The 24,435-nt window shown below is 35.6% G+C and overlaps 1 long non-coding RNA gene across 1 annotated transcript in view; it reads right to left on the bottom strand.

Moving 5' to 3' along the window:
• LOC107079854 (uncharacterized) overlaps window positions 1-24,435 on the bottom strand; it is a 33,435-nt gene that overhangs the window by 8,645 nt on the left and 355 nt on the right. The window contains exon 2 of the long non-coding RNA XR_001480760.2: window positions 8,889-9,000. This is a non-coding gene — a long non-coding RNA (uncharacterized lncRNA). The remainder of the gene's footprint in view (window positions 1-8,888; window positions 9,001-24,435) is intronic.

The raw sequence follows: 24,435 nt of genomic DNA, 5'->3' as shown, positions 1-24,435 counted from the left end.
GCTGCTACTGCTCTGCTGCTAATTAAATTTTATTTAATCTGAATTGGAAGGTTTATGAAAAGTTTTTGCTGTAAGTGGTAAGAGGATGTGTACAGGCCTTGAGCCCTTCCATGACCTTCATCCCCAAATTCAAGATGAGATCTCATTTACTACTGGGCCATCATCTTTATTTAAAAAGTGAACTGTGGTCAGAATCATTGAGGTCTCTCATGTTCACAGAGACATTAGACTGCACAGCAGAAGCCAGGCATCAACAGAACAGCAAATGGGTCTGATCTCAGACTCTTTGCTCGCATCCTGTGGTCACCTTTAGGCAGCAGGTAGTAATCGTAAAAACAGATCAAGTCAAAGAAAAGAGCGGTCCCCGTTGTAGGTAAGGTTGATTCACTGCAGAAATGAGAAAGGTGACTGTGAAGATTACAAGACAGATCATTAGTTTGAAAAGGTTCAATAGAGCACTATTGTTTAACAGCTTTTTCTACTGGGCAAAAGCAATAAGGCACCAGGTCCAGTAGCTTTTTAGAGCCCAAACTAGACCATGGCATACTAACTTAGCAATAAATCTATCACCTTGTGTGAGCCTCAAGTCACTGGTGGAGAATCAAGCACAGTAGCAGCCCTGGTGCTTTCCAGTGCAAATTCAGGAACATCATTTATCTCTGTCTGGAGTAAAACAGTTTATGCCAACATCAGCTCTTTAAACTTAAATGCATAGCAAGAACAGGTAGCTAGAAAATAAGACTGATTTCACCCCATTTATTCATTCATTTTTTTCCTCTGTTGTCTGGAAAAAGGAATTGTCTGTCGATCTACAGAATAATCATAGAATAACGTGTAAATCAAATGCTAGAGAAATTAACAGCAAATATTTGGGGACATCTTACATTATGTTATGTTATAGTAAAACAATTGAAAATAGACAGAAAAGGAAACCCAAAACATAATACAGTAGATTACAGTATATACAGGGCATTTAAATGGTTAATGTTTCTGATACTCATTTGTTGCATTCTGTGTACATAAAAGGTGTGTGTATTTATATATTTTGTCCTTTACGTAGACAATATTGATAGTTACCACCATATAAAAAATAGCTCACATATAAATGCCAGTTATCATATAAACTTTAGCTAGCAGAACCAATATCTTGACATAGGAACATGACTGTGTCTGTAATGTGGCCAATTCAGTAGAATACCATCAAACCCATTCACACTTATTTACATGCTACTTTTATGTAGGTTTTCCCATCTGCTCTGAAGATGCGGATTATGATAAAACACTTGCAATGGCTACTGTTACAACCTCCAGGGGAAAAGAAAAAAAAAGTTTTTATTCATTTATTTCCTCTGTTGTTTGGGAAAAGGAATTGTCTGTCGATCTACAGAGGTATCCATTAAGCAGCTCCACTAAATTTCTCCCAGAACTCTTACACCAATAACAGGCATCTGCCATACCCAAGAAGTGATCCCCTTCAGCCTGGACTTTTGCTGCATGGTTATCACAAGAGATAAAGACAAATGTAAAGACCCATGGCAGAGTCATAATAAAGTCAAATGTTCACTGCTGTGTTTCTATAGAACATAAGAACCTAAAGCAAGCATAAGAATAAGAAAAACATTCTTTTGTAAACATAAGTTTACAAACCACAGAAGGTCATTTGGTCCATCTAGCCCATTTGCCAGTTACTTGTTAATTCATCCAAGGATCTTCTAGATAGATACTTTATTAATCTCATGAAGGAAACTGCAGGTCAACTCTTTAACATTTCTTGAACTCAATTTCACCCTTTGGACAAATAAGTGGCTTTTGTTCTCTTTTTTAAAGCGTATCCATGTAATTTGCGCACGTGTGCTCATGCAGTATGTAAATAATACTATATGCAAATAATAAATGTCTGAGCAAACATGCAGTGATATGTACCCTTATAAATAACTACAATATCTGCTTCAACTATCTGACTCATTGTCCTGTTCAGTGCATTTGTTAATATATTCTGGAACCTATGCCTTAAACTAAGGTTATCTAAACTGATTTTATGACGTAGAAATTCCTATCTTTTCTGGTAGAGCTCAGTAATTGGTCTTATGTGCAACATTTTCAAGCTATTGTACCACATTTAAAAGTGCCGACAAGGGACGCTTTATACAGAACAGTAATGCTTGAAGGCTGCCCAGCTTATTTTATCATTTTAGATTGTCACATACTGTAGAACACTTTCTGAATCAAGGGAAATATGAATGGACAAAGTAAGGGAAATTATAAATGTGTACTGCCATTGTTAATGTTTTAATTATTCTTAGTTTTCCCAGCCTGTAATATTTGAAAACATTTTTCACACTGATTAGCTCATTTTAAGCAATTACTCTTAGAGACACATGGTATTACCAGTACAAGACAATTGGAAATAATGTATAATGCAATATAAGTATTTTTTTCAGAAGGAATGATTTACAGTACAATTTCCAATTATCTAAAACTCATTGTGTCCAGTACCTATCTGATGATGATGATTCAAAAACTGTTAGAAAAAGTCAGGCTCTAGGCATCTTGACCCACAAATTGCAATTTGAGCAGAAGGTTGAAATATTGCAATTTGACACCTGTTCTTTCATCGTACATTTTATGCCTCACAAAACAAAAAATAATTAGTAAGATTTCATTATTTGTTCTGACTTCACAGGACGGCATTTTAAATTTTTTTGATAAGGAAGCAAGTTAAAAATTGCTGAGGTAAACAAACATGTCTAAAGACATTTATACAGCAATGTACAGGGAATACAGCAATGCTATTTCCAGTAAATTATCTGGACACAAAGCCGAGTTTGGTAAGTGGATTACTGTAAAGGTCTGAAATAAACAATCCATAAGGAGGTCAGCTTTCGTGGATAGAGAAGATGTGCTGATTCGTTGGAAAGCTGGCATCATTGATCAAGATAGGAAAGACAGCCAGGCAGGGGACCTCCATGTGTCTGTAGCTCACTGACCATTCCCATCCTTTTCACTTAATGATTCAGCGCAGTTGTACATTGTCTGATTGTACAGATATTTAACAGTTACTGCAGCACACAGCACCACTATTATTACCTTAAGCTATTGTTCATACCTTTAAGATTTAAGATTTATTCTAGGTTTCACTCTTTTAAAATGCAAGTGTACAGTACCACACTGCTAGTAACGTTCAAAATTAAAGAAATTAGGTGAGCAAAAACCATATCTTCATATCCAAAACAATGAAGGATACATAAGTTTTGTACTTTCAGAAAAATGTTGTAAAGCATCTCACAAACATTAAGAACTGACAACCAATGACCTTGCATTACGCACAGTCCCGCACTTGTTTACTTTGAAAGTAATAAAAAATTTAAAGGAAAAAAAAAACTCCTGGCTTGCTATGCTTTTGCCTTCACTTGGATTTCAAGGTATTTAAATCTCAGCTGGAAGAACCACAGTATAGTATGAGCTGATAATATAAGGACTGATGACGGAAGTCAGGACAGGGATCAGGAGCACAGCCTATTCTTATCTGCAGTCACCTGCCATAGGACACAGAAAAAGATCACAGTTTATTTAGAATAAAAACAATAAAAAAGTACCTGTAGGCACTGTATTTTCACTTAACATTTTCGTGATGTGCATTGCCAATACCATTAGAATAAAAATGTTCCCCCAGGACTGGCATTCAATTTTTCATTGCGATTTCTCTTTTACACAGCTCCAAAGCAAGCCTAAGTGAACATATTTTCTTGATATGTTCTAATTGTGCGCAATGAAAGCAGGAGAGTTCTTTTTTTTATTTCAAAATCTGCCACACTTTTGCCCCCTTGAACATAATTATTCATTTCAAGCTAATATATTATGTGCCGACAATCTAATGTAAATGTAATCTAAATATTTTAAAATGTCATTTAAAATATGTAACTTAAAAAAAAACCTCAAAATACATGTTGATAGTTTTACTGAAATGGTTGTGGGACTTTAGAACCAACTACCCCACTATGTTTACATTTAACAAGCATTAAGTGATCATGCTTTTAACAATAACATTATAGTGAATAATCAGTTTAATGTCCAGTGTGCTTTAACTATACGTTAGTTTCTATAGTCCAGTCTGACTATGAATATCCAGCTGACTGGTGGTCACAAGGCTAGACTTTATGATTTCAGTGCCCACTAACAAGCCATCATTTCATGACTCTGAGGTCCGTCTCTACTGTAATCTCCTTATGTGAGGATCTCCTAATTTCTGATATCTACAGCTGTTGCCTTGGCTAGCTCTGGTGCTGTAATTCTTCCTCTTGCCACTGGCTTTGCATCTAAACAACTTGAGCTGTCCAGCTTTGATGACAGCAGAGACAGGTGGCTGTTCAGCTATGCATCTAACTTCCATACCCGTGACAGGCTGCAGAAAGATTATGCGTGAGATTTGCTTTAAGCACCAGCTGTTGAACGCATCCACTCTTCTGCATATTGCAACTGTCAGAGTCAATGTATCAGTTCCATGGAGCAGAAAAGGTACAACATGGAGACATGAAGACAGTTACAGCTTAGTCTCCAGTATGAGGCAGGATGTCCAGATGTGAGAAGACATCCTGCTGTGCCAACAGACTACCAGATTGTTATTGCCTGCCTCTTGATGAAAAGAGTTAGATTGGTGTAATATACTGATCATCGTTCAGTGTGTTACTTCATTATTACATAGAGATCTGATCTGTTAGTACTAGATATCCTTGTGTCCAGTTATGTACCAATGCCAACAGAATCCCAATCTGTAAGCTAGTACCATGATCCAAACTCAGACATGTGATATCTGAATTATGACAGTCAAACTGAACTTAAAGTAAGCAGTTTTGCTAATTGAACCTTTTCCCAATTTTCTTCATCAATTTCCATAACTCACACCTCTCTGATGACTGCCTCCATTGGACACATCTGTAAATCTTTATAATACACCTGTTGCGCAGTTTCCATTTTAAATGATGTTGTCAGTGTTCTGCTGTTAATTTGTTTATTAAAGAATTGTTTCACTGCTGTGAAAACAAACTTAATGGTTACATTTAGAGAATGTTGGATATCACTCGCATTTGTGATGCTTTCAGAAGCAATTAAATGTTAAAAAATGTTTTTGTTAATGAAAAATGTAGCATTGATAGCAAATATACACATGTAGGCAGTAATATCTAAACAATGTTAGTAAAACTGTGTTCATGACTAAGTCTCTGACAGTGTGAGTATTTTTATATTTTAACTGTGTATTAACATTTTAAGTTCATTAAAAATATGTTCTTTATTCTATTATTCTGCCTTTTCATGGTATTTAGAACTATTAAAATAATCCTCCTCAGGACCTCAGGAGTGCTAAAAAAGGTGGAAAAACATTAAAGCAAGCTGAATTCTATGCTATTAGTCTTTATTGATACCCGCCTTCTTTTTCTGTCCACTTACACTCATGAAAATGTATAACCGCTCTCAATATTAGTTGCCAAGAGGCTGTTGATTTCCCAGTGGAAGCCTCTTTCATTCTGTCACCGATAAAACTGACAGCTAACATGAGTGATGCATTGGCACAGTCTGCAGTAATTTGGATCATGCTGGCTTTCTATACTCAACCAAAGCTGTCTGTTTTTGTAGACTCCTTTCTTCAATGCCTCAGTTCATATTTTATGCCCTGTGCCACCTCACTTTGTCTTCTTTTGGATCACGCTCTGCATGGTTATGAGTAGTCTCACCAGAAACCCTCTATCTAGGATTGGGGCAAAATGATGTGATTAAGAATAAAGAATATCCTATTCCCACTCTACTCTCTTAAAATAACTTAGCACTCTTTCAATATCTGGAGCTCACCAGTTTACCATATTTTGAGTTGGGCTTTGTAAAATCATGGAGATTCTAACATCCACATTCAGACCTATAGCAAAGAATTCTGTGAAGATAAACATTTAGCTTAGAATTTGCTTACTGTGTGTGATGGTTTTATCTAAACAGTCACAGCATTATAAGTATGGTTCAACTGTAAATGCTCAGGACACTAAAGTTGAGTGACCTCAGAAAGACAGCAGTCTGAAACATGCACTAGTGCCATGCTGAGCTCTGATATCTTGGAAGTGAGTGTACACAGGACTAAACACTTTTCAGGATTTGAATCATTACAAGAGTGATAACAGACAAGGTATTTAAAGTTTTGTCACAACTCTTATGTACTGTACAATGCTATTTTGGTCAAATGGGGGTGAGGTGGTGATATTTGCTGTGACATTATTGATCATTAGTGTAAATAACATTTCAAAATTTGAAAGCTCTGAACCATCTTTGTACAACAAAAAATATAGAAATGCTTGTATTTGGCTAATGTATATTCATCTAAAGGATTCCCACACAAAAAGGAACTATTTACAAAATTATACATTGCAAATTTAATTTCAAATACAGTGCCTTTCAAATGTGTTCAAATGTTGCTGGATTACAAATGGTACTTTTTCCCCCAATCAGTATTCTTATTGCAAGCTCACATACTCAAACAGAAAATCTTTAAAGATAAAATGGTAGACACCTACCCCAAAAGACTTGACGTCCTTATTGCGGCCAAAGGTGTCTCTACCAAATATTAATGTATGGGGTCTGAATTCTTATGCAAGCAGCATATTTCAATTTTTCACTTTCTGTAAGATAGCTGCTGGCAAATAACGGGTTTTAGTTTTTATTTTAGCTAGGCACTGTTAATAATTTTCATTGGAGCAAAGATTACTGATGTTTTGCTTCAATACTTCCATCTACTGGAATGTGCATTAAATATTCACAAATACTTGTGAAGAACACTACAAGTTGTTTATAATCACACTGTCATCTCACTGTTTATGAGTTGCATAACCCATGTAAATAATCCATATTTGTTTTACAAGACAAGAGTAATAAGAATGTATGAAAATGATGTTTGTGGTGTGTTGGGTTGAGGATAGTAAACTCAGAGACTACTAAGGAACAAGTAATAGGTTTATTCCATGCTGAAAAGATAAGAAAGAAAGCACAACGTTTCCGCCACAGAGCCGTCTTCAGGTGTGAGAAAGACAGGGCAGTAAGCAAAGGTAATGTAGCGGGAGAACAAAAGCTGGGAAAGAGGAGGAGCGAGAGGCGGGAGCAGGGGACAGAAAGAGAGGCCAATCAGGAGGTGTGGTCAGGATAGGTGAAGAGAAGTGTGAAATGAAACCTACAATGAAGAGAGAATTTAGAAGAAAAGCAGTCTGTTGTTAAGAGAAGGAGGAAGGTGTGATCCTAGCTGCAGAATAATTTTAGTTTCGGTGGTCTTTCTGATGTATGAGTTCGGAAAACCATCTTTGAGAACACAGACGGAGAGTCAGTGGTCGTGGCCGTCAGAGGTGAAATGAGAAACAATGAGTCTGGAGCGATCTTTAATCTTCACAGCCCTAACATGTTCTCGGTCTCGAAGTCCTAGAGTCTCCTTCATGTTTCTCCAATGTAGATGGCGAGACTACTAAAGTAGGAATCAAGTCACTGAGATGAAACAGCAACTTGAACACATGAATTAAATGAACACAGTGTACAATTTTATAAATACAATAATAAAATGTCAAACTAAACATTACAAAAATGAATATACTCATCCCTAGCTATTCAAGAACAACTGCTTTCACAATTTCCATTCATCAGCAAAAACTTTTAAAAGCAACAATAGATTCTCATTAAAATGCATTTAAAAGTCCCTGATTCATTCCAAGTGCTCTTGGCTTGACACAAACCAGTTGAGTTAAGGCATGTTTCTGGTGTATCCGAATAGTTTGGCAGCATAAATTGCTAAGCATATTGTGCAACAAGTAGAATTTACTGACATTGATTTTTATGCAAGCCTTTATATTTAAATGTATTGTGAAGCAGTTATGTGGAAAAAGTTGCATGACTCATTTACTGCACATACTGTAAACAATACACAAACTAATCAAAATGTATCACTAAACTTTTTTTTTCTGTTGTTAGTTATTAAATCTTGTGAAGTCAAAGAGAACAAAACCCATAACTGTAAACATAAGAGCATCAGGCTGTCTGGTAATCTCAACACCGTGCACTTATCATGAACATAATTAAAATAAAACATTCCTTTGCAAAACATTTTAAGATTTGTGAATCAATATTATTTGTATAAATTACGCATTCAAAATTTTATTACTTAACTATACTTAACTAGTATGGTATAATACAGTTACAATTACTGTTCAGATAGTTACTGTACATCTTGCTATGCCCAAAAGCTCTGGAATGATATCCCCAAGGATATCAGAGAGTCACCTTCCCTGAGTGCTTTCAAATCCAGACTCAAAACCTTCTTCTTTAGAAAGGCTTTTAACTTAATCGGTTCTGTATTTGCCCTTTGCAGAAACATCCTAATTTTAAACAGTGCTAATTTTGTTAACTCTTCTTAACTTTTTTTTCCTCATACTGTGAAAGTGCCATAGAAATTATTATTCATGATAATAATAATACAGTCAACAGCAGAGAGAAGCAAAAAAACAACAAATGGAAGAACAAGCTGCATGTTTGGAGCCTGTATTAGCAGGGGAAATTAACTTGTATAACAAAAATAGGTACTGTATGTATATGTATCACCCGTTTTAGTGAGTATTCATAAATGCTCAATTAAGAAAGTATATATTAATGAATCTGCAGTGATGCAAAAACCTGAACAATCATTCAGAGATGACAAAATACTTATTGTAGTAAAAAGTGTAATAATCAGTCTTATACAACATGGACATTCATATTTTTGAAAGAAAGATATCCAATACATTTGTGAATTAATCTTTGTTAAACTCATCTATTTGGAATAATAATAGCTTAATTCACTAGCATTATAATGTAAACATTGAATATGTACTCACCAGATTATGAAATTCTTAGCCAGGCACAGTCCTGATCAGATTTTTAAAGGAGAGGAATTCTACATCTGTTCACTGCTTGCCCAGTCTTAGTTTCATAGATCTGAGCCAAAGGCTGTGTAGGAAAAGAGAAGGGTACCAATTACGGTAGCCTTGCACTGAGGACAACTTCTCCAATGACTCAAGTACAAAGTTTTCAGGACTTTGGACCAGCTGCGAGCTGTGACTTGGATATAAATTTACAGTCTGCTCATCCATATTTTGTTACTGCTACACTGAATATTTGGAGATGTTAAGTGGTGTCGACAGAAGTCCAATGGAAGCTAAGTTTGTCTCAGTTGCAGTTCAGACAGTTCTGGTCACACAGGAATGTGATGAAGTTGACTGTTAACTGTCAACAGGGAGCCTTGCAAACTACTTTGCAGAGATCTCTAAATTGTGGTACCATGGATTGACAGCAGGAATCTGCACATGGCTTATTCCTTCTTGGTGGATCACAGGCCCTGTCATGTAATTTATGACAGAGGACCTCCCCAGCTGGAGGTCACAGTACAGATATCATTTCCTCTTGTCGATAGGCATCAATTTAGCCGTTCATCACTGGAGGAGTTCCTGTGTGTGTGTCAGAAAGCCAGCACATTCTGTCATTCCCTCAAAATTCCTTAACAGTTGACTCAAAGAAATCTTATTTTGAAATCAAGGCAGAGAAAATAATTGAAATCTTTCTGAATACTTAACTCTAAGCATTACCTTGTTGCAATAATACAAATGATCTCTATTTCACCTGCATATCCCTCTATAATCTTGACCCAGATTTCCAGTTTACCCTGGACATCATTGCACCTTGTCTGACTCTTTGAATCTCAAGGGCACCAAACTCTTGAGACCTGTGCATCATGCAACTACTGTACCATGAAGTGTGCCAAGGATATGAATGTGACAAATACCCACCTCATGTTAGTTTAATGGACACATACTATCTTTGATAGCAATGTTAAATTACAATGGTTGTGCTTACAATAAGTATACAGTAATATTAACATCACATACTGTACAGTATCTATATTTTAAATTTCCAAATCTTTTAAAATCATATTCAGACCAAAGTAGAATGCTTTCATATTATATACTGATATACTGTAAATACACTAAAATAACTAAACATACACCAAAATACACTAAGTGCTTTTATTTTTTTCCTGTTTTGTGCAATGCAGAATAACATTAAGCGTTAAAACGTCTAAACATTTCACTGAGCCAAAGCTTGTACAAAATGATACCTCTTAATAATTAGGGAGGCATAAGAATGAAAACACCTTTCTAAATTTTACTCAGGAACTACCATCAAATGAATATTGTGATGACTTGGTTAATTTACTATATATTTGCACTAAAATAAACAATTTAGTGTGAAACAAAATTAGAATACTCAGCCAGGGTATGATTCGTGTATCTGAGAGGAATAACTAACTTCTTAGACTGTATTGTAAAAACATGGCATTCCATTTTTCTTCATGATGGTGCATGATAATGCAATATTTACATACCACTAAATTATAAGTACTAACATTGCAGCAATTAATTGGAAAGCAAAGCATAAAATATATTATACTTCAAAATGTATGTTTAGGGGTCTACAGATTTATTACAATGGCCTGAAATCGGTTTTAAAATTCACAGTTCTGTGTGGTCTTTATTTTGGTGAATAATTAAGTAATAATTGTTTTTGTTTCATCCTTGGAGCGAATAATCAGGTCGATTACTGTAAATATTTATAATTCCCCAATTATTTATTCGAGGCTGCAACTTCAATATAACATTTCATTTGTTTAGAAAGGACCTTAAAAATTAAAAATCCTGATGAAATACGCTATGCTTAAAAAAGCTAAATATTAGACTTTGCTCACTGTGATAGCCCAGATTACTTAATTTACTTCTATATTTCTGTACACATTTGCTTTGGCCATTTTTAAAGTAACAGCAGACTGCCTTTAAATGTCATATTGGGTATTTTAATATTAATAGAAAATAGTACTTGTGTGCTTACAATAACCACATCACTTAGCAATGGAATAACAACTATAGCAAAAATAATTGGTCATAGGATCCCAAGTGGCTTAACCATTGAAATACTACAGAAGCAGATCACAGAGTACCAATAGTATGATAAGGCCCAGGCAACTACTCCAAGTAAAATATTGATAGAAATAGTAAGCCAGTGGCTGTATATTGATGTTTTCAGGTTATTCTGAATTGCATATTACCCTTATTTTGCTACATGAAGGCAGCGCCTGTAGCCATTCTGGTACCAGTTCTCCAGTTGATACTAGATCTTCTGTGAGTGACTATGGAGTTGGCAGTATGGAACACAGTGGATAAGTTTACTGTGCACATTTGGGAGCAATGCAGACTTGTTTTCCCCATGCTAAAATGAAGCTGACAATGCTGGACAATCCCCATCTTATTTCTGAGCTACCAAACAAAGTAAAGCAGAACACAGACCAACAATTGTAAAATAAGAAAGTAGAATGGCACAGGAACCTGTACACATTAAAAGATTGTAACAGATGTAAGAAAGGTTCAGAGTTTATTCACACAATAATCAAACAAAAGCTTCTTCAAATGGGTCAATTGATACACAAACTGAAAGCAGCGTACTCAATAGAGTTCAACACATGGTTAGCATGCAGCTCTGTGCTAAACTAGTTAATCTAACTTAAGACCAAATGCAATTAGCTGAGCAGCTAAAAGTATTCTGGAGCACCATATTAAACCTTCAATTGCAATGAACCCCAAAAAATAGTTGCTTCCCTCTAGAGGTTACCATCTCTTTACAGTATATGGATTCAGCAATTTAGTAGCATACTAAGCAGAGCATTGGATATAATATATATGGAAAATTATTGTAATATTTAACTAGAATTGCTTTCTAGTCACACCTCATTTATTAATAATGAAGTTTATTAATACACATTTATTAAAAAAGTGTCATTAAAATGAAGCTTAATATAAAGCCTTTAGTATGCAAGAGTGAATTTACAGATATCTTGGGAAATGAAGAGAACTGAAATTAAATAAATATTTAAACTGGGAGTAAGTCTTAAATGTGTTCCATCACATTCTGCATGTCAGTTGAATAGATTTGTTGCATATCGATCAATCATGATGGGAGTCTACTTTTGTCCTCTTCGGGGAAAAACAGGTATATTGAGGAATTAGAGGTACAGAGGATAAAATTGCCTAGGCAAATGTAAGGGTACATAAAAGATAAAAAAACTTAAATGAAGTGCAACAAATGTAGCCTATACATAAAACCTTCGTTTGAAGGATATCCATATGAATCTATATAATTTAACAATGGAAATAAACACTGCTAATACTATACAGTAGATGTCAAATTCAAGCCTGCAACTGCTGTACTCATTTGCTTCATGACTAATTGCAATTGACTATTGTATTAGTAGTTATATACCCCTATCTAGTATATTGTAGCATAAATACAGTTCTTAAGTTAAAAACCAACATTACATTGTCAGGGACATTCAGTTATATATAAACAAAACAATAATTATACACGAATGTGGCCTACATATTAAATTATAAATCAGATTAAGTGTAATGTTTTTATTCAGAGCCCCCTACAGTTCATGCTAATTAGAACAATGTTTAGCCAATACTAAGCACGGGTTCAGCTGGTGTCCAGCTTTGTTCTACACATTTTTACATTGTAATTGATCTAAAAATATTGAGATGATCACCAGATTGTTTCATATTAACTAGGCCACAACATCATCATTGCAATTGAACTTCTGTAAGAAGCCTACCTCTCCTCAGATGGCTCATAAGGCTTGAGCACATGGCCATAACAGCAAAAAAAAAGAAAACACCATGCAATGAGATTCTACCAAAGGTCAGCAACAAACACAAAAAGAAAACCTGCACTAGCCAACCAAACAAGATGGATGGCTATGAATAGGTTTATATACTAAATCAATCTAAATTAAACCCATATGAGAATATGACTCTCATCCCTTCACCAATTATCAATAATATATCACATGTGAACCTATTTACACACAATGGAGGTCTAAAAGACCTCTTGTGGCAGGTCAGCTGAAGCTACTTTTCTAATGACTGCTGATCTGCCACACCCTGCCTCTAACACAGCCAGACTTTGATAGAGTAGTTTTGAGAAAGAAACAAAAAAAAAACAGCGAGAGACAAATAATTAAACAGCTAAAACCACCAGGTGAAGTAAAACAGAAAATAAAAGCAAGTGAATGATATCTTGATCATGCTTCATAATCTGTATATACAGCATATACCGTATATCACAGTCTGATTACATAACATTTTTCTAGGGAAGGCAGTCACATAAGACCAGCCCTAAATGTACCTCGCTCACAGACCCCCCACTCTTAACAAGCTCACACACAAGGAATAAATAAAACCTTTACAGAGGAATAAGAGGCTTAAGAATTACATCTCATAACTCAAACAAATGAACTCTGGCCAGTGCAACCTTGTTGGATTATTATGGCTGACCATAGCATGATTAATTATTGTGTGGTTTACCTCTGTGACCTTTGTTTTGCTGAATTTATATCAGCTATAATTTATCCTTTTTTAATAATCTCAAAGGAATGTCTATGGAAAAATAAAAATAAGAATCACAAAATAGTGTATCCTAGATCTAGGGTATCCATGCTTGCACACTGTTAAACCATTACAGCCCATTTTCAGGAGATATTTAATGACAGCATATAAATTCCTTTGCTTTTTTTCTCAATGAACAGTGCACAAAAAGAATAAAGACATCTTTCTCAAGCATTGTTATAAATTGTATTTTTGTAAGAATGGTATTATAATGGGGTTTTCCTTTGATAATAGTGGACATAATAAAAACAAAATAACAGCTCTTAACTGCAACTGCAATACAAGTTTAATTTTATGTAAAAAAAAAAGTCCTGTGAGTCCCATAATAAAACTGCTATCTGAACACAGTGACACTGATAGAAGTGTAGACTATAGTTGGTATGGTCCATCCGAAGACAATGAGACTCAAAGGAATGAAAGTGATGGAACAATACATCAGAGTACAAAGAGGCTGTATACAGTAAGTGTAGAATAAAGTTGTTACACTCTTTCAGCTCATAGTGAGGGGACTAATGACCAGTCTAACAGTCTAACAGTTACACAGAAAAAAGGGTAGAATGCTAAAACTCAGCATACCATGGTCAGTCAGAGAAGGATGTAGAATACAGATAGTACTGTCCTTTGGAACATACTGTAGAGAGAATAAGGTCTTTAGAACAGAGATGGTATACAGTAGTAGAGCATAATGAGTTTGAAAGGAGTGTAATATAGAGTTGATAGCCCATCAGAGTACATTCAGACTGAGAAGAATATAGAAGAACAAGTAAAGGTGTTTATTCCATGCTGAAAAGAGAAGAAAAAAACACAACGGTGTTTCATTTCTTTTTTTTTAGCATGGAATAAACCTTGACTTGTTCCTTTGCAGCGTACACATGCTGACACAGCTACCTACTTTAACTACTTTAGACTAGAGAAGGTACTGTCTATCAGAGCACATTGAGATTGAGAGAAATTTTAAATAGAGATGGTATGATCCAATAAAACACAGTGAGACTGAAAAATTATTAGAATACAGTTGGTACAGTCCATCTGAGCACAGTGAGTTCGACAGGATTGCAGGATAGAAAAGGTGCAGAAATGGTAACAGATACGCTCAAGTAAATCACAGTACGGTGATAGAAATGTAGCTCACAGTGATACTGGTACAGTGGTTCTGAAGTGAAAAAGACAAGCAAATAAATCACATGTGCCTCAAATAAAAAAGATGTGGCAGAAAACTGAAAAAGGATAGCGTACACTAATACATGTGGACATGCAAATTCAGCAGATGTTGTAGAAAAGAGTAGACATGCAATCTAAAAAATGTAGATGTGCAAACTAAAAAACATTGACCCGCATTCTAAAAAGGGAGAGCATGCAAACTGAAAGACGGGATATGCAATATAAAAGAGGGTGCCGTAAACAGGTAGGTGGGAACTTGGTGGTGATGTGAAGAGTGACTTGCATCTGGTTGTGCACATTTCTTGTTGCCTAATAATGGGGAACATTTTCTTCCAGAGGACTGCACGACATTGTATTGTACAGGACCACTATGGATGATGTTCTTGTATTTTGTCTTGACCTGCTGCCATTTCCACCCTTTGTGGTCTAGCTACTGTAAATGCATAGATTTTTGCTGCATAAAAACAATATAGTACAACTACACAATAGCATACGCTTCAATGCTGTAATAGGACCCATTACCTTGGGGAGAAACAGACTACAGACTCAATGGAGCCCATTTGCGCTACAGTACATATCATTACATTGTACTGCATTGGATATAGCTTTACGATGTCTCCTATCAAAAGGACCTCTTAGCCACATTCCTCTGTGCTTATAGACAAGCCCAACCTGCTAGGCACAGAAAAAAATCATAGTAAAACTTAATATTATGTGAATATTATGCCTTATTGCTACACCTGTATGTGCAAGATAGGAAGAAAGGACAAGAGAGTGGAAATGCAAGCTTATCAGAGGATTATTAACCTTTAATGGTCAACAGGTGTGTATACTAATCAAAAAAGGGTTGTAGAGAGCAAGAGAGAGAGAGTAGCAGCAGCTAGTAGTAGTCTTTAAGGTAGACAATGAAAAAGAAACTCCTGCTATTTATAGTGGAGAGAAAAAAAAGAATGTTTGTAATTAGAATAATTAAATGCCAAATAAACAGAGCATACACTTAAAAATACACAGTACAGTAAACTCACAGAATTACTTACTTATCAAATGTATAAGTACTGTACAGTTAAGCACTTCAACACAAAATAAAACACACATTAAATAATAAAAATAAAATAGCAAATAAAAGTTGTTTCCCTAACATGATCACAATGCAGGTTACGTACATAATTTGCAGTGGTTAACATAGTGTTCTCATTACATATTCTTAGGAAAGGATAAAACATTACAGCTTTATCTGAACTATATAAATTTATATACAATAGTTAGAGTAAACACATCAACTTTTTAAAAAATAACCACCATAAAATTACCGGGTTAAAGACTTTGATGCATTAAATGTTCATGAAGAAGGTGGAATACTGTTGTGTACTTTGTTTTTTATATTTACTGTAGTTACCACTACTACCTACCATATGGTTTTAAAGCCACTAGAGTACAGTATGTGTGAAATATATTTTTCATAACCAAAATATAAACCAAAAGATAAAATGGTTCGTGATTACTAAATGCTGAAATTTAAATTAAGACAAAATATAAATTATCTTAATACGGATGTTAACCTGAAAGAAGCTCATCTCGTTCACAACAAGCTTCAGTATAATAATAAACTATTTTTTATATATCAAACTGAGTAATTTTGTTTTGTAAAATAGCCCTACTTTATTAATTAATTTAATATTTAACATACTGTAATACAGAGTTCAACTTAATTCTATAACTGGAAAATGGTTGTCTCAAGGGGCTCAGGATTTGAAACTAAGTGTTTTCTGGCAACATCCACATGCCATATTAAGCATTCAAAATAGTGCAGTCCGACAATAGAATATTAAAAAAAAACTGTGGTCCAGTATATTATGGTGAGGCATGTGCACCGCAAATTGCTGCATTATTTGGCGCACATTCTGAAAAGCTAGATCTGCATATACTGTATATGTATTGGACATTATTTTAGACAGCTGATTTGGGTATTTTTTTAATGTTTTAATAATATGTATTGACCTTCTCTCAATACATAATTCTTCAATTTTTTCACTCCATTTGCATTTCTAGTTTCAGGTAGTTTTGCGTCGAAGGTAATTACAGTACTTCTTGTGCATCCCTATTTAGTCAAAGAGAATATGAAGATTAAGCTGACGTGCTTATTTCAGAAGAATATAAAAATATATAAAGAACATAATTAATAAACCTATACACATATGTGCCATTTTGACTTATGACCTTGAATTAGAAAATTGATTGTGCAATAGTTTTGTAAAAACAAAAAGCATTTCATGATTCAGTGTGATAAGGTTCATTGTTGAGCCTGCTTACTGTGAAACTCAAATGACTTCATCTCTCACAGGGGATAGAATTCATTGGGCCAGAAGATGGCACTCTCTAGTCAATTACTGAAACACACAGTCTTTGTTTTTATTTTTGCACATATTTTGGATATTACATATTACATTTATAACTGCAATGTTGATCACTAAGACAGACGACAAATTAAAGACTAATAATATAGCAATAAATATACCATGTTGAGACATCAAATCCAGCCATTCTACTTGACTTGAATTAGTTGTTCAGTATTAAATTGCAAATACAGACAAAATTCATAAACCAGTGCAGGACAGCAGGAGCACAGAAGATAATAAGGATTTGTATCATTATTCAGTACAAACACTGTATTCTCAATTATTATGCTGCTTTGTCTATTTAGCTAAATCTGCAGGTACTGTATATCCAGGAGATCATTCAGTGCATTTCTGCATCTTCCATTTTGTGCCTCAACAAAGTCATTTGTTATCTTTTACAAAAATGCCAGTTCACATTGCATAAACATAAGAATATGAACATCTTAATTAACATAAATGACAAACATATAACCAAAACAAATTCACAAAATATGTTGCAGGAAAATTATATATATACCTTTATTTTATTGCAGTGCACAGATTTGTTATTGAACAGACATACATCCATTTTCTAACTACTTTATCCAATGTAAGGTTGCATGGGGCACATACAGACACAAACTCAAAAGGTGCTAATTTTCCCAGAAGTCTAAACTACCATTAAACTACCAGTATGTCTTCGGACTGTCAGAAGAAACCCACACAAACACAGGGAGAAATACAAACTCCATGCAGATAGCACTCTAGGATCAGAGTTGAACCCAGGGCACCAATGCTACCAGGCAGAAATGCTATCCACTGCACCCGCCCTTGAACAGAAATGATTCTGGTAAATTAATTACGCTGAGAAACATCCGTTATCAACAGGTTTGATCCATATGGCCTCCAGTGTGAAAGATGTATTGCTTCCAACAAGCTAGTAGCACGTGTGACCACTGTTGGAAGCAATACAAACTATACATTTCTGACACATACTTCACACAATGTTGCAGAATGTCTTGTGGAATTCTGCTCTATTTCTTTTGTACAGTCGACTGTACATAAGCATGTGCTTGTTTTTTGGTATCTGAATCCTAGATATCACACACAATCCCAGTTTATCCCACAAATATTCAATGGTACCAGGAATAATCAGCAGAGCACTCAAAGCATAACTGAACAGTTATGCTACACAACCAGCATGAGGACATGTGCTGTCCTGCTGGGTTATTGTCATGTGAGGATAATCCTGGAGGAAGAAAAGTAAGTGAGGTCCCAGGACAATGCAGAGCTATACTATAAGACAGGTTGCCGATAGCTAGTTCTGTAGCTAGTAGACCCTCCTGTTCAGATATTAACACTTGGACCTCCATCACATGATGGTGTGTCAATCTTGATAAGATCTTGTGACTAATCGTGGATCTAGAACACCATTAGTGGACTGTCCATCATATCACTGATGGACAGTAACACATTATTAATTGCTTTTAATTGGAGTAAATACCCCAGCAACAGTGTGCTGGCTTAGTTTGCCTTCAACATAAATTACTCCAGTACCTGGAAACTACCATTGGTGGAAACAGATGTCTCCTTTGTAGCCCCAAGGCACCTCACACAAAGGCCTTAAGTACTGTAATTATTTGTCCGTGCCTTGCCTCATGTACAGTAAGTAATTAAGTTTTGTCTTATAACCGTGTCCCTGAATCTTTTGGTAAACTCACATTCAAGACTGATAGAATAAAGATGCCTTTTCTCTTGATAAGCAGATCGTGGCTACTTTCCATTTTTCATTATTGATTTTCAGCAGGTTTGGAAATCAACAGGTTAAACCACCCTCCAAACTCTCTCACTACTGAAGCAATCAAGTGCCTCATCTCAGCCTTAAGATCAGCCCTGAATGATCGGTTAATCAAAATGTCGCCAATATATTTAATAAATATCCATAACATGTATATTTATTCTTCTAAAAACATAAGTGCATAGAGTAATGGGATAGTAATAATCTTACTTGAATTATCATTAATTAAATTATCACCACCACTCAGTTGTATGCTTAGTGTTGAAATTGCGACTCTTTGAAAATGACTAATGGGCAATATAGTACTGTATAAAATAGTGATACCTTGTCAAAATGCAGACTCTATCTTCAACACTTCAACATTTTTTTATTAATGATAGAGCTGTTCAGGGTGCAAGAAAAATCCTGCTTCAGAAATAGGGTTGGGTCACCTGTCTGAAAGCTGCTTATAACCACAACTAACTGGTTTTAAACCAGATCCTTTAGCTACTAGGACCAGATAATATAGTACTGTCAATGTCAGTGTGTTTCAGCAGTAGTTTTTTTATGTTTTTTTATCTTTGATCCTTTTAGAAGTTTATTTTGTTCTTGTACTGTATATATATATATTAATTACCAAAACCTTTTCAATGTTACTTTGTTTAAACTCATTTGCATGCAAAGTTCGTTGTTGTAATTTATTGGCTATGCACAGACACAACAACAAACTGTGCCAAAGATGTTGCAGTCAAAAGGCATGCTACCTGTATGCTACTGTATACTATTTGGCATAAAGTAGAAATCTGATTATTGTTAAATTCGAACACATACTGCACAAATGGAGAAATGGGTAAAGAAACAGATGATGAATACACTCCAACTCTAACCAACAAAGAAATATAACATAACGTTAAAATCATGAAAAGGTCAGTTTTCACTTTTCAAGGTCAACATTTATTTTAGTATAGGGGATAGTCTGAAACAATATGTAGTCCAGTATATCCATCTGCATGTAGGTAAGAACCTATATTCTGTTTGTTTTGATGGCTTTGGTGACCCACCAAATTCTTTTGTCATCTCTATTGGAGTGCTCTGCCAGTGAAAGCTTTTAACCATGAATATACTGTATGCTGACTTTAACGCAAGCTCAATAACACCAGTATTAGCATTAGCACCGGTATTTTTGAGACAAACGGTTTTCTGTTCCACAGTAGCAGAATAAAGCTTAATGAATGAGCCTCTTTCTATGGCATTGGTACAGTATTTTTCTTGCACCAGCACTCTGGTTCCTGTAACGATGCAAAGACACCACTTACATTAGCTGCTTACATGTAGGCCTGTTATGAGCACTAAAGAGGTAAAGTTTGCATCTGATTCATACTTTTGGAACAAATCATGTCAGTGAATCAAATTTATCAATTCGCTTTCCCCTGGATTATTTTTTCCATATGATTCACTAAGTCATTCTGTTCAGAGAAGAGAATTGATCTCCAGAACTCATGCAGTTCCAATCATAGCTGGGAAAATAAAGGGAGGAATTTAGAAAGTGAAGTTTAATGTGGCACTAAATGAGGCCATTTATATGCAATACACACACATTATCCCTACAGTATGAGTATTTTTAAAAAACACCAATAATCTAATTATCTATTTATCACCCAATGTGTTAGCTGTTACAACAGTCCCCTCACAGACCCACTTGCTACAGAAGGTTAAGCAATTAAACCTTCAACACTGTATCTTGAAACTGTGAGTGAACAAATGAAATTTAAATGTTAAATGAAGCTGTTTAAAAAGTACAGCTTCAGAAATGAAACGGAGAAATAGACACAAAGACATCTTTGTGTTAATGATCTCAGAGTTGCTATGTTAATGATGGGATGAGGTCATGGTAAATTCAACATCCAAAAGGTCCTAAAGAATAATGATTCTGTCTGATATTATTGTTTCAAGGCAATTTAAACATTTTGCTCTGTAAGGGGATGTTTTCAAAACACATACTTTCAGTATGCGTAGAACATTATTATAATATTCACCCATGCTTTATTTTTGAGACCATAAAAGTCATTTTAATATAACATTTGTTTTTGAAATGACATGTACAATGTTGAGATATACTGTAGCAAATAACAAAATCCATTATTTTAAATTGATTATTTTTCCAGTAACACATTTGTATACAATATAAATCTACACATTAAAGAATTTCTGAAGGTTTATACTGTGTGATGTGAAATGCACTCACAATACAATACAAATTGTATTGGATAGGAAAGATTTTTTTTATGTCTAAACAAAGACAAAAAGAAAAGTTTGCCATACACAAAGGGAATCTTCCAGTTTGAATATGGTCAGTACTGTTATTTTTTAATGGAACATTCCTAAGGGATGATTCACTACATAAAGATAAGATCACTTTATAGGCCATATACAATTTCTTGTATTAGGAATTCATCTTTTCGCAAACCCCAGCTTGTTCTCCATGAGAAACACAGACAGGGAGAGAAACTTGGGGTCAGAGCACAGTGTCAGCCATTGTACAGCGCCCCTGGAGCAGCTGGGGTTAAGGGCCTTGCTCAGGGGCCCAATGGAGTAGGACTCCTCTTCTAAGCCAAAGGCGCAGATCCTTAGCCACAGAGCCACCGCTCCGCCCTAAGAATTACAGGTGAAGAGTCTGTGTGAGTGTCCCCACAGTGTATTTAGTTTTTGGTTGGGTTTTAATAGCAGTTGTGGGTGGGCTGCTGAGGAATGTGTTTTTCTGCTGTAGAACTTGCAAGTTCCAATATTACCTTGAGTGAGTTTTAAAGCGTTCATATATCTTGACCTGCCTTAGTTAAGAGTGGGGTCTGTCCCATCTGGAGGCTCATCTGGGTTTGTGGCCTGATTGAGAAAAGATGTGATACTCCCTAGACTATTTTTTTTTCTTTTCCTTGACAAAACGTGCACATTGGTCTAGGGCAGATACTGGAAGCATTTGTGATTCAGGTCAGATAGGTAAGAGTGGAAGACCTTAGCATCTTACAAAACCCAGGTAAGCTTTGGGAGACAAAAGAGCATCCACAGGGTAATGTGCTGGAGGGTTGCGTGTAAGGGAGTGTGGCAATCCATTTGGAGTGATTGGCCCTCAGCCCAGGATCCTTGGGAATAGCGGTCTTGGTTTGGGGACCACTGGGCGTAGTATACAGAGAGTGACCATGATTGGTGTGATAGCTGTGAAGATGATGAACACGACTTGTACTGTCTCAATACTACATACCTTGACATGTTTACCTTTCTAAGGGTTAAGGGAAAAAAGGGCTAAGGGAAGTATATGTGGCAGGGCTGGAATGTCCCACAACCTTCTGACTCACGTCTGGGGTAGTGCTTGATGTTAACTCCATGCGGAAGGAGAAATAAGAATCAGAAATCTACGACTTCAGACCAGTTGAATTACACCAGCTTACAAGGGCTGGAGGAATAGAACACAACCCCAGTGTGTCCTGAGCTTGGATGAGACTAGCTTAACTTGATGAGAAAGTGACTAAAAACCAAATGGGCTCTCAGAAGCTGGTATCAGAAACCCAGCCAAAGTAACAACTGGTCTTACATGACAAGGAGGTCATAACTCTGTAGGTCCACAAGCGCTCCAGCTGCTGGGACCAAATAATTTAGATTTAGCAACAATTTACCAGGGACTCCAGTGTTGTCTCTGATAACTTAACAGCCAGCTAGGTTTGCAACCACCACTTCCATAGCAATCTCTGGTATATTCCTTTATACTTAATGGAAGACGCAAGTCAGGGAGAGTAATGTGTGGGGGGTAATCACAGTGGTTAGACTTCATTTAATGTATATGCTACTCTGTAAAACATGCACAGTAGTCGCGCTTTAAAGATTTTCTTTAAAAAAACCTCTGGATTATAACATAAATCTTAAATTGGTAAGGAGGTTTGAAGACATGGCAGATCCAGTACAATATGCTGCCTGTGATAGTATCTTCAGGAAAATGGGCCATTCTACCCAAGCTCTAACTTGTAATACATTGAATGAACAACACACAGGAGCTGGTGTAAGTTAAGCTACCGCTTTTTATTTTCCTGGTGGTCTTGTACTGAATTCATGAGGTCTGATTGGTTCAGTCCATTTCACACTCATTTATGAGATACATTATCGTGATACCGCTGTAAAGGCACTGCAATATAGGGGGAAGTCAGGTTGTAATCCACAACACCTTTCATGAAAACAAGAAGTTTATGTCAGCTTTTGAAAAATGTTTCCCCTTCCTACTTCTGCAAAAAAAAATCCAATGTGCAAGGTCAGGAACTCTGAGCACCACACATTCTAAATACATTCTATCATGATAGCTTTGAAGAAGCCCAAGGGTACGAGTGTAACACTTAGATAAACCCCAGGAAAGAGTTATCTGTAAATAAAGCGCTGTAAATTGAGCAACATGACAGTCCAAATAAAGCTGGGCCATATTCGAAAATGCAGGATTATTGTTTAGTGACTGCCTGCGGCTATAGTTATGGCTCCTAATCAACTGAACAGAATGTACATTCAGAGAGCTCCTAGGCAAAAAAAAAACTTCCCAAAGTGTAATATGGTTTCATAAGGTGTTTACAATTAGATATCAAGCGTTCCTTCAAAACACCTCTAAAAATGTGTTCTGTTTTGCCTTACATATTGCTTACATATTACTGATTTGTTTATGGTTGTTTTATCCTGCCCCTAGTCAAGATCTTTGCATGTTTTGATTTGTTTCTATAAAGTATCTGTTTCCTAGGTCATAAAATGCTTGCTTAATTATTGGGTAACCATGTATTTTGATGGAAATAACCATCTCAGTGAGCTGTACAGCTGAATTGGTACAGTCATTTTCCATACAATAAAGACATGTTCCTGTCACAGTTTGCTGTGCTGTTTTTTTTTTATCTGAGTAACTGACAGGTTAAATAAAAGAGAAATATGCACCAAGACTCAGACCCTCTATGCAAGAAAGGATAAAGGAATAATACTGTAGTTTCTTCAAAGATAACATGAAAATATCAGTACAGGTCTACCCGCTGAGATGAGACTACAGAAGAATTCTCAGATGACACACTGCAATTTCAAGTGAGCTTTCCACTTTTTAATTGGACTTCTTACTAGAATGAAACACAAACGGTTGTATTCATAATAATGCCCCTAGATGTATGCAGAGGAAATCTTTATTGGAAGATTATGGAAATTAAGCTGCAATTACTTATTCAACCCTTACAATACTTGTCCAATAATTATTTGCTTTGGGGATATTTGTTTGTTATTTCCAAACAGAAATGTTTGGGAAATCTGTTTAGTTTTTTTTCATCAGTGGTTTTGGATTTTAAGATTGTACAGGCTCCTTTCAGACATGTGACCTAAAAAATAAACAAATCCTGTGTAAGCATAGCCTTATTTAATTTAATTTTTGTTTGTATGTTATTCACTGCAAAGATTTAAAATACAGCCAGTCATATTTTTCTCACGGTGGAATTGCAAATGCTATATAGCATTTGGAAAATATTAAACATCGCCGAAATAAGTATTTTCGTTTGCAGATACAACAAGGTGGTAAAATGAG

Source organism: Lepisosteus oculatus, chromosome 24 (genome assembly GCF_040954835.1).
Source record: "Lepisosteus oculatus isolate fLepOcu1 chromosome 24, fLepOcu1.hap2, whole genome shotgun sequence".
In the NCBI taxonomy this organism is placed as follows: Eukaryota; Metazoa; Chordata; class Actinopteri; order Semionotiformes; family Lepisosteidae; genus Lepisosteus; species Lepisosteus oculatus.
This window is presented reverse-complemented; position numbering and strand designations above follow the sequence as displayed.